The sequence below is a fragment of the Perca flavescens genome, chromosome 16 (assembly GCF_004354835.1).
Source record: "Perca flavescens isolate YP-PL-M2 chromosome 16, PFLA_1.0, whole genome shotgun sequence".
Lineage (NCBI taxonomy): Eukaryota > Metazoa > Chordata > Actinopteri > Perciformes > Percidae > Perca > Perca flavescens.
In genome coordinates, this window is record NC_041346.1 from 26018036 (window position 1) to 26030438 (window position 12403).

At 40.1% G+C, this 12403-nt stretch overlaps 1 protein-coding gene across 7 annotated transcripts in view; it reads right to left on the reverse strand.

Moving 5' to 3' along the window:
- Positions 1-12403, reverse strand: part of tnca (tenascin Ca) — a 65590-nt gene that overhangs the window by 50925 nt on the left and 2262 nt on the right. The gene's annotated exons all lie outside the window — the stretch shown is intronic.

The following is a 12403-nucleotide window of genomic DNA, read 5'->3' on the forward strand; positions in this document are numbered from 1 at the left end:
GGTGTGTCCAAACTTTTGGCCTGTACTCTAAGTGTAGTACTTGAGTAAAATGTTGCATGCCACCATTGGGGATTTTAATGCACTTACTAATTTAAACATATAGCGTACTTTGTACAGAATTGTTCCGACACAGCAGTGACCAAATATATTCTCACAGAACAATGGCAGGCATTAATGTCTGTTAAAGTAAACCAAGGATTTTTGGCCATTAACCCAAAACATGAGAGTAAAAACAAGTCAACCAGTCATTTCTTAGCACTTACTGTTCAAGACTTTTTGTCCACTTTAACTCCCGGTCAACTGGAACAGATGAAATTAAGTCCTCGAGAAGAATCCTCCTTCAACAACGTGACCACACAAATCCCAAAATATATGCCGAGTCAAATCCAAGAGCATCACACACGATCCAGTATCACAACAGGAGACATTTTATCCGTCAATGGAGCACCCATTCTATTGTTTAAAGCAAAACAATTTATCTTAAGCAGAACAAATTTGAAACGTTTGTTGGTGTAGCCAACAGTAGCTGATATGTGCATGGGTCATCTGCCTCCCTGCAGTAAGTCTGTAAAAATAAAGGAGCCAAAATCAATACCGGTAATAAGCCATCAAGTGAACAAAAGAGGTCAGTGCTTCCAGACAGAGAGGGATTAGAGCTGGCATGCTTGTCTGGGTACAGCGGTCTGAACGCTGCGGTCTTACACTTGGATGGAACTTTTATTATCAAACATGTCTATGTTCTTTTATTGGATGTTTTGTATAATCTACTGTCTCCATGAGTTAACTGGGACGACTTTTAAAAAGGCGGACAAACATTTTTTAATAGATTTTTGCAGTTTGTGAAATTCACATGTTAAAAGGTTCAGGAGAGCATTTAAAATTGATTTGAATCTTTCTTGGGCTTTGGCAAACATAGATTTTTCAGTATTTTCGGACATTTTATAGACCAAACAACTAATCGTTAGTCACAGCCCTAGTATTAACACGAAAAGGATCCCGTTTAAAGAACAAAAAACTGAGCTGATTTTTTTTGTCATAGTGGCAGCATTATGTTGTTGAACAATAGAGATATACTATGACATGAACAATGTGAAGAAAAATAGGTGCATCTGTGTCATAATTTTGGTGAAATGTGTCTTCTACTTTGTTTTTGGCCTATCGGGTGAATAGATAAGACATTATCAATCCATCTCCTATGCTCTCCTGAATATTATTTAGATGTATTTGCAATAAGATTAACTGAATGAAGACTAGAGTTAAAGCCAAGTCAGCCAGTCTGCCAGCCAGAGGAGACATTAAATGTAATAGCTCTTGTGTTAAAACTGGCGTAAATATTCTGTGTTCATGTTGTTAGCAGGTCAGAGGTAAAGCTGACATGGATACCCTCTTGGTGCCTTTGATCATTTTCCTTAGAAGGTTGCCCTGAAAGAATTCTTTGAAAACTAATCTTTGGCCCACAGATTTATGTTTCTGGTCCTGACAAAAGGTTTGGGGGAAACCCTCTGTGCTTGTTTGCCACCAGAATCCCCCTCTTTGTAAAAGTTGGATGTTATTCCACCTCAGGGGTTATCTGGAGACAGGGAGGCGATGACTTTTTCATCAGTTTTCCTCTCTTTTGGAATCTCAGGATGTTAAATGTTACCTCAGAGGATCATCAGTGGGCTTCATGTTCCTAAAAGGGAACACTTGGCCAATTTGTAACCTTATTTCCATGAATTAGTCATGACACTGATGTGTATAACCCCCACCATACTTCCCCCAATAATTACTCTATCACTGCAGCTATTACTGGAGAGGCCTAGGATGGCTCCAACAGTCATCGCCACAATTAAGTTAAACAATTAATCAGCATTAATTGTAGTTATTTATCAAGGCAAACTTATGCTGGTTCCAGCAATGTCAAATGCTTCAAAAAGCTTCCCCTCTGAGAGCAAAATCGTGAAAAAACCCAAACTGGTTGTGTTGGGTCTGTTGTCAAGTGAGTCGTAGTCTAGATGCTGGGAACAACTGGAGACCAAATGCACAATTTATGCTAAAAATGTTTTGTTTTACACCGTTACGTTCTGTGTTACAGACTTGTTTTCACTTGTTTTGAAGTAATACAAGACAGTATGTTTCTGTCAAAGCCTCTTTGTAGACTTGATTCAATCAAAAATCTCTAAAAGCTGACATTTCCATTTTCTTTAAATATTTGGTTTCCAGGGAAACCTATGATAGAGCATCAGTACAAATGTTTTTTTAACTAGCTGACAGAAGTCTTCTTACTCTGCATTTTTGGCTAATCAGTAAACTTTTAGTCCAATAATACTTCTGCATGTTTTGGATGAGATCAAGAATATTGAACCAGATGATGCTGTGTTCTTTGTGCTGTTCAAATAAGTCCTTCATGGCTGGATGCCAGCAGTAGCAGAGTTTATTCTGCAAGACTTCTTATCCCATATGCAGCATTCATTGGTATTGTTTTGCAGATGTGTATTTTGGCACTTAAATGTACGACTGTAATTTATAACTTTAGATGCAACACCAGACATTTACTTTCACAGGCAATAGACTAGGGCAGACAAAGCCAGAAGTGTAAGCAAGCTTTTAAAAATAGGAAACAAATGCCAAAACCAACCTCATGATAAAACAATGTGATGAATCAGGTCCTTCGGTGAGATTAGATCATCACTACAGAAGGCTGAGACACACAACAGTTTAGATCAAGCGTAAAACAACTCTGACGGATTACTGGGTAAGCCAGGATTGCCAGGTTGTGATGAATTCCTTTGACTGGTGTTTGTCTTCTCAATTAATAACAATTTCTATAATAATGTTGTTCTAAATGTTGGTAAACCATTAATTAACACTTACTTTCTAATAAAGTCAACAAGTCTGCAGTTTTAAATTGTTAAAAAGTTGTCAATAAATTAAGATTTTGGTTCATTATTAACACAAAACTTTCCATAGTAAGTAAATCTATTGTAAATTAAAGAGGTAAAAAGATAAAAGCACACCGGAATGGTATAACCACCAGCCAAAAGGATTTTTTACAACCTGGCAACCCAAACAAGTTGTTCTCATTAATGGCAAATAACTGATCTTTAAAGCATGAGTAAATCCGTTATTGATATTAGGCCATTTGTTACAATGTATAAAATGTGCCTTATTTGAAAGTGGATGGGAGGTAAATATTATGATACAATTACTTGATTTAGTGATTTATTACGAGCCTTTTTAGAAATGCACAGTCAAAACAGTGTGCAAGTTAGTGGAAATGTTCCAGTAGGTGACTGTTTGTGACTAATGTCGTACCAGCTGACTTACAAGGTTGTTTTAAGATTCAACAATCTTTCATTTTACAATCTTAACACTTCCAGAGGTTATTATGAGTACTATTTTATACCGGTTGTCTACTGCAAGACCTGGATAGAAGGTCTTCTAGTCCACTGTAGACATTTATCAGGCTACCAATTTCTCTCTCCCCCCACTCTGTCGGTATGTCCTGTGGCAACCTCATTAATTGTGCAATGGATATAAAAGCTCAAACTATAAACAGTCCTTTTTACTTTACAAAAAGGTCCTGGAAGACCTCAGACTCAGGAAGTTGTTGAACAAGACCACTTGAGCCAAGAACACCAATAAAAACAAAATCCTGTCCCAGAAGCTCAAAATCTCAGTGAAGACTTCTATTTTGGAGATAACAATATAATCTGATTGGGCAGCATGGGGGCCCAGTGGTTAGCACTGTGGCCTCACAGCAAGAAGGTTCTAGGTTTGAAACCAGGTTGTTCCGGGCCTTTCTTTGTGGAGTTTGTATGTTCTCCCCATGTTTGCGTGGGTTTCCTCAGAGTGCTCCGATTTCCCCCACCATCAAAAAACATGCCCTAGGTTCTCCAGTCAGTTCCCTTGATCAAGGCACTGGCTCAGATCTGGAGTTGGTCCCCCGGGCACTGTAAATGGCTGCCCACTGCTCCCTTGAGGGATGGGTTAAATGGGTTGTGAGAGAATGAATTTTGCTACATGTATGTGACAATAAAGTACCTTTACTATGGATTATGTGAATTATACCAAAGATACTATGAGCTACAGAACTTATTTATTTTTAAGTCATTACTCCGTTATTGGATTCCTGCTCAACACTATTGAGCAGAGGCTCAATCTGATTTAGCATAGCAGTTACCACATTAGTTGTCAGATGACTACTAAGTCAGAGTGGAAAGAGGAAACAAGCACAGAGTGTCAATAGATAAACCACACTGATAAAAAGATTTAAAAAAAAGTCATCAGTGCTCTCTGGTACAGGCAGCTGCGGACCCGGTTTTAAACATTATTATTAATTACCTTATACTATAGCACAGCTACCCTGACACACCACAGTGGTTCATTCTATGTTGAGTACAAGAGAAGCACATCTGTATCCTGTCTTTTTAATTACGTATTGACAAGACCCCAGGGAGTGACCTATTTTCAATGCTAACCAGTATTTAGTCAGCCAATGTGGGACATGGTAACAACATGATACAATACTGCATAAATATACATACATAAACCTTTTCTCTCAAGTCAATGGTTCTTGATGTTCTGTCACTGGTAGCCAACTCCTAAAATAACAATTATCTTCTTTGTTGATGAACTCAGAGGAACAGCGGTGGAAGAATGACTCAATTATTTTAAGTAGAAATACCACAGTGTAAAAATACTCTTGCTATAAGTAAAAATGTTACTTAAGTAAAAACTCTTCAATATAAAATGGTTTGCATCGCCACGACCTCCGTAGTTACAGGAGCGTTAATACTCCTGAGGATAAAAATGTCGGAATGTGCAACAGCTTATGTAAGTGAAAATTATTTATTAAGTAATATAAATAGCACGCCAATAAATAGTAGTACATTTATGAGCGGTTCCTAGGTGGGTGATGGTGTGGAAGAGGTCTTGGTGGCATAAGGTCTTAATCATTAAGATCTGAGGCCAACTATATTGGTACCAGACCAGAAAACTACTTTTTGGAAATTTGTATTGCCTGGTTTAGTTCAGGTTCAGTTAGCACAGAGGAGAACCGCACTGTAATGATTTGTGTGTGGAAACCCAAAGATATTCAGTTTGCAGTGATATGTAGAAAAGAGAAAAAGCAGCAAATCTTCCCAAAAGAACTGCAACCAGAGAATGATTGTTTTTGCTTGAAAAATTATTCAAACATTTAATCAATTATTTTATTTTAATTTTTTTTAAGTTGCTGATTCATTGTCTGTATTTATTTTACCTACACAAATAGCACAACAGCTGAGGCGTTTTAATTGTCCTAAATCATGCTACAAAACTCTAGCCACAGCTCACTTGGCTGAAGCTGAAGCAGTAAAACAGCATCCAGGACACGGAAATGGAAAATGTGGCTCCTGTAAAATCCACTAAGAATTGTTTGCAGCTTGATCTCCCACCTCGAACTCCCAAAATATCACTTGACTTGGTTGTGCATTTGTTGACTCAACTTACTACTGTAGTTGCTGGGTTTCTCTACACACATTAATGCCCAGTGGACCATACAATAATCTGATTGTGAGGCTCTTTTCAGTTGACTGCAGTGCTTTCTGGCAACTCCAGAGTGTCCTGTGCTTAAATGACAAGGTCTTGGAATATGACTTTTAAAAGTATGAAGACTAAATAAACAGAGGAACTGCAGGTGTCCCTTCTAATCCCCTTTGACTAACTGCCAACAAACATTCAAAACCAGGCATGCCATCACGCCATTATGAAAATATGTCTTCAAACACCAGCCATGACAGCACAAGTAGGTGTTTAGATTACAGAGGATACTTAATACTGTCAAGAATAATGGAGTCTTTTTCAAAAGTTCATCAACGTTTGCCAACTTTAAGAAAACAAGACTAAGGGCCCTATCTTGCACTCAGCGCAATTGCCTTTGTACACCGACGCATGTATCATTCCTATTTTGCACCCGACGCACAGCGGACCTTTCCCTCCACAGACACATGTCGGTAAATTAGGGAATGTATTTGCGCTCCTGGGGGCGGTTCAGCGAAAAGAGGAGGCGTGTTCAGGCGTAAACATTACCTGGAGCTATTTTGCAGTTTCAGAAAACAATTCCGCCACTGACCAGGAAAAACCTGGTCTAAAGTCAGTGGCGCGTTATTCAGATGCTATTTTAGGGGCGCATGCTTGGCCATAATGTAGCGTGTGTACAACGCGCACACACTTTGCTTCTCTCATCTACACGGACGCAGCAGTTCCCATTTTTGCAAACCATACATAATTACAAGGAAAAATATTACTGAAAATGCGATAGGTCAAGAGGCACTTTACAGTACAGGCCTCAAAAAGTCACAGCATTCTTTGTGGCTTGTTGTGTTTTACACAACATTTCCATGAATGATGGAGGTGTTGAGGACATAAATGAGGAAATATTAGAGGACTTAAGGAGACGTGATGTTGAACTACGGCGGCATTGGACACTCCGGCGGGATCTGGTCCGGGAGTGGCAATGCGCTCCTGGTGGAGCGGGTGGACGGAGATGGAGAGGGGGGAAGAGGAAGGGGCACAACAGGAGCAAGTGGTGCGTTTGGAGGCCCACGCTCCATGTAAGGCATGGATACTCGACCCGAGGCCGACGGGTCCCGACGGGCCGGGCCGGGTTTTATTTTATTTTATTTAGAAATGATGGTCGGGGTCGGGTCGGGCTCGGTCACATCAGCGCGATAAGGCATTTGTTGTAAAAATGGTGCTGCGGCTCCTTTTAAGAGAGCTCAGTGCGTGTGGGTTTGTGTTTGTGTGTGTGTGGTAAGTGGGCAGAAGAGAGATAGAGAAAGAGGAAGCAGACGTGTTGTAGATGCAACCGGAGCAGAGTTAGTGGTTATTCATGTTATAACAAATTTCTTAATACCTGTCGGGCTCGGGCCGGGTTTGGTCACGGGCCAACCTCGGACAGAAAAATTCGTCCCGATCCGGACTCACGCTCCATGGCTGCAGCAATCCTCTCCAGACTTGAGGAGATGCGCCCGAGAGGAGCAGCAACATCGCCACCCGGCCAAGACGGGTATTTATTACTTTGCCGCATCTCGGACAGCTCCCGCTGGCGTGTGCCAGGCAAATCCGCCGTCATAATAGCAATCCACCATGGAACAAGCGCGCCTGCTCTTAAAGGGAATGTGAGATGACGCTCTGATTGGTTTATTGCACGTTAGATTTACTCACTAACGTTGTTGTGGAAACACAATAAGCATGGAAACTAAATGCACACTTCCTGCATTACTTCAAATCCTAAGTTACTCCTCTAGTAAACTAGTATTCACATGAAATAAAACCAATAAAATATTGAGACCATTCAGCAAGGCACTCTGGGTAACATTCAACACACAAACTGGTTGCTATGGATTCGTCTGGTTCCAAATCTACACAAAACCCGCAATCAATTAGTAAGCTGACATCAAATGTGGCATTTAGGAAACCTTTATTGCAACCTTGGCACGGTAAGATGTCCAGACTAGTGCAACAGTCATTTTCGGTTTTTTGCGTCCTGCTGCTCCCATCGTCAGCCAGGGAATTTTTTTTTACTAAAGCAGTATATGAAATTAGATGTATTACCTATCGCCATTTAGTTGTTTTGTGTTATTTAAGATATTTACAAAATATCTGATATTGCCAATCGTAATTATTCCACAATTTTTTTAAACAATGCAATTATCCGTTTCAGCCACCAGGGGGGCAGCTCCCCCTGCCCCCCAGCAACTCATGGGTCAGACCCATCTGGTAGCGGGGGCCAAGACTAATTATAAGTGCTACATGGAAAAATATGCACCAAACAAGCCACTTTGAAATTTTGCTGTTTCATGAATACAAAAGTTGGGTGACCCCCCTCAGCCTGGACCAAAGTGGTGGACGGACACCCAACACTTCACCCACATTCCTCACCTAAATAACCCAACGCTGTTACTCCTTGCAAACTACCTCACTTCAAATCAATGCACAATCCAGCCACATTCTTTCAAACAGCCACGTATCTGGGAAATGAGCAGTGTCCCAGCTTCTTGTCTGGTTAAAGTTGCATTAAGCAGAGTCTTTAAAATGGTGACATCAGCTGTTGCTATTGTATATAGGACTGTGAGTAGAGTAAAAACAAGTACAGAAAAAGACATGGAGACCTAAATCTTTCCTGGTTTTTATCATCAAGGGAAACATCAAAACGCTTCCACAAAAAAATCAACAAACTCCGGCCACCAACGACACAAGAAATTGCATTCACAACCCCCTCACTTTGTGAAATTAATGTAAAAAAATGTAAGTAGTGGTTTCAACTTCAACCATAAATTCAAAAGTAAAAGTGCAATTCAAATTAAAGAGTGTTACACAGAACAATTAAGCATTTTCACCAAAAACCTTTTACTTATGAGATATTTTGCTGATTTCAATCCAGCTCTGTGTCATGGCAGTTTTGGCAGTGTGTTTGGATGAATGGTGTGTCCGGAGAACGGAGTACAGAGCACTGGCGCCATGGAGGGAGGCAACACACCGTTCATCAAAACACACTGCCCACACTGCCATGGCAAAGAGCTGGATAGAAATAAGCAAAGTAGCTCTTTAAGAGAGAAGAAATCATGAATGCAACAAGGTTAGTTCAACATTAATAGACAAATAACATTCATGTTTAACAGCTGACCTTTGCCCTCTACAGATATGACATTAAAAAATGTTTTTTTTTTAAAATGCACATAGCCTCATACAATGTAAGCCTAAAGTAAATATCTACAAATAAAGTTTAATAAGTATCTATGTGCAGACTCTGGATCAAACTCCCCTGTAACCCCACATGGGGTCAAAGCGCGGTATGTTTCCATGAAACCAAACAACACATTCATTCCTCTGGTTGTTTAGTCTGAGGGACGGCACTGGCATCAGTGCTTAATGTCTGACGTAAAGAGCGATCCAAAAGTGATGAGGTGTTCTTTGCTGTGCTTTCTGAATATGTCGCTGTCATTCTGAATGTCTGGCTTATGTTCACATTACTGCCTTTGCCATTCTTGTTTGTTTCGTTCAGTCCAAAACAGAGCAAGGTGACGTCCACCCGGCTCCTGACTAACTTTTTTCACTAGGAGCACAGTGGCCCAACTGAAAATTTTAGGGGCACACACCGTAAATCAACATGCTGACCAAATATTCACATTTCTACTAATTTCCACTGTATTACTACTAAATACTTTGATAATAGATGTAGAAATTACAATGTGCTGTTTCATATTCAGTGTCACTTTTGAAGATGCAACATATAAGGTAAACTGACAGCGCCATCGCTGTCATGACAGTAAAAAAATATATATATATTTTGTTTATGATTGTATTTGTATATTATTTTTTAGCCTGTTTTATTTTCATCATGGCCATTTTTAATTGCTCTTTAACATGTTGCTTCATGTAAAGCACTTTGAATTGCCTTGTTGCTGAAAGCTGCTGTAGAAAGTAAGTGCTGCCTTACAACCTCAGCCTGTCAGTCAGTCACCAGGGCATAGAAACCACTATTGTGCCTGTCTGCTCGTCTCCGAGTAAGTGCAACGTCAACAGCACCGCGACCGCTTTCGGCTCGCCATTAATATCGTATCGCAGCAAACGCTCTCTGCGTGAAGTTATGAAAAACTGTAACCACACTTGAAACCACTTTATCTGCATTTCCATGACTCACTGCGACTTCAACAAAACTGCAGAGCCGACATAGTTAGCATCGTCTGCAGCTCTGCGTGTGTGTGTGTGTGTGTGTGTGTGTGTGTGTGTGTGTGTGTGTGTGTGTGTGTGTGTGTGTGTGTGTGTGTGTGTGTGTGTGTGTGTGTGTCAGAGCTCTGCTCTCTGTCAATTTTCAGAGAGGACAGATAAGCTTGCGCTAACGCGCTCTCAGGTACCGAAATTTAAATGTTTAACGTGTAAAAAAAGGGGGCAAATTTACTGGTCGCACGTGTGCGACTGGATATAAAATTCAGTTGGACACTCTCAAATTTTGGTCGCAGTCTGGAGCCCTGGTCCATCTTAACTGTTCTGCGTCAACTACCATGAAGAAAACATGTTGGTTGCTGGTTTGAGCTCACAGTAATCAAAAGGTATGTTTTTCTATGGGGAAACTTTAGAGTAGTTTTAAGTTGGGGCTTTGAAATATTTACTCAAGTACTGTAATTAAGTACAGATTTAAGGAATCTTTGCTTCATGACACTTTATACTTTATGATATTTCAGATGGCAACATTGTACTTACACTACATTTATCTGCCATATTTACTTTACAAATTAAAATTCTACCTACAAATCTTTAGGAAATTGGTGCATTATAAGAAATATACCTACCCACCAGTATTAAATTTGAGCTTAAATGATAAGTCATTCCACTGATAAGTCCATCAGTCAGTTATCAAAAAGTTTATCAGCAACAGATTTATCATGGGACATTTTTCATGCAAAAATGTCATACATTTCATAGCTTCAGCTTCACAAATTTAATTTAATGTGTGCTTTTTCTTGGCTTAAATTACAGTAAACTGAATAATGTTGAGGTTTGGACTGTAGGTCACACAAAACAAAACATTTTAAGGTCTCAATTTGAGCTCTGTTTAATTCTGTATCGATAGAGATATGAAATGACCTATATCGGGGTTGAAGATTTTGGCCGTAACGCCCAGCCCTAAATTCTATATAACTAGTGCAGTGCCCGTTCAAAATGTGCCTGTTTGGACCGGGCCAATCGCTTGGCCTGTGGTATTGCTGCTTGTAGCATTCTCTTCTTTTAGACACAAGGTTAAGGCTTTTTTATGGAATAGAGTAGCCAATAATTTTTAATTAGAGTACAGGGCTCGAGAGTGCAACCAATTTGGTCGCAAATGCGACCAAAATTTGTAAGGGTGCGACTAAGATTTTTCTTAGGTCGCACCGGTGCACCTAAAGTCCTTGCATCCGCTGCCTCTCCACTAACGAAGCGATGTCGTTTATATCGATATGGTTTAATGTTGAGTTACATGACCCATTCCTTCTGGAAAGCCGTGCCTGTGTTTGGATCTCTCCTCCGCGCAGCCCCGCCGCCATTCACTCACACACGGCAACATGGAGAGACACAGCGCCGCCCGTCCAAACTCCCGACATTTGTCTACAGTTTTAATTGTTATTAACACAGCTGTATATTGTTAAGTATGAGAGGGAAACCTGTATTGGTAGCAGTGTTTCCACTGGTAACTCTCCGTTACTGCGGCCGCCACGGCGAAAAACACATTAGAAGTTATTAAATGCAACTAACTTCAGTTCGTTGAGTAATAGCGTGTAAGACGGAGCCTGCTGGATCATAGTTCATAAAAATGCAGCGCAGTGACGATACAGACATTTCATAGTCTACACAAGACGGGTGTAACGCCGCTAATGAGTCAGCCGAAACTCTCTGAGTAGCCTAGCATATGCTTCAGTCCATCGCACTCCCCCTGGCTTTCGGTCGCTTTTTTTTTTTTTTTTTTTTTTTTTTTAAGATTTCGGCCTTTATTTTGATAGGAAAGGTGAAGACATCAAAGGGGAGAGAGAGGGGAGGGGGGGGATGACATGTAGGAAAGGGCCGCAGGTCGGAGTCAAACCTCTATATTTACCAACTGAGCTATCCGGGCGTACTCTCTCTTTTAATCAGTCTGTTATGGTTGTTGAAAGCTTATGAAGGAGCTTTCTCAGATATATATATTTTTTTATATATCGTAGGCTATTTATTTTAGATAACTTTCATTTACATGTGTTGCAGCTGTATATTTTCAAACTGGTAAAGGAAACCCTGTCTTTGCATTTTATTTTAATCACAATCTGTTTTAATAAAAGAGCTTGTGAAAAGTGGCTTTGACTTAAAACTGAACATTTAGCCCACTTTGTAAAAAAATACAGAGCTATATATTGTGTTTCGCCAGTCAGCGTTACGGCGATGCGAGGAAAAATTTGGGTGCATCTAAATTTTGTGCTGGTGCACCTAAATAAAAAAAGTTAGTGTGGAGCCCTGGAGTAGACTGATTATTTTATGTGATTCTCTTTTTAAATGCTTTTAAACCTTGGATGATCTGTATTATAGGTTATTGTCTTTGACCTGAAATAGGTCTTCGTTATGTGTTGCATGTTTTAACACCAAGGACCATGTTGGAAATAAGTGTTTACACTTTAACATGCTATCCTTTGGATTATGTTTTTCGTCAAATCCAAAATAAATCAAATCAAAAATACTGCTACATTGACCTGACAGAGAACGTGGCAGATTCAGATTTAAAATGTCACAATTAAAATGTGGAGTAATTCGACATTTGCCCCATGGACTCATGGCAGTGCGCTACCCATCCGGCCCTTTATGAGAGCCAACCAGCGAAAAGCTGCGTTAATCAACCACCAGAACCGGACCGAGTACAGAGACAGACCCACGGACT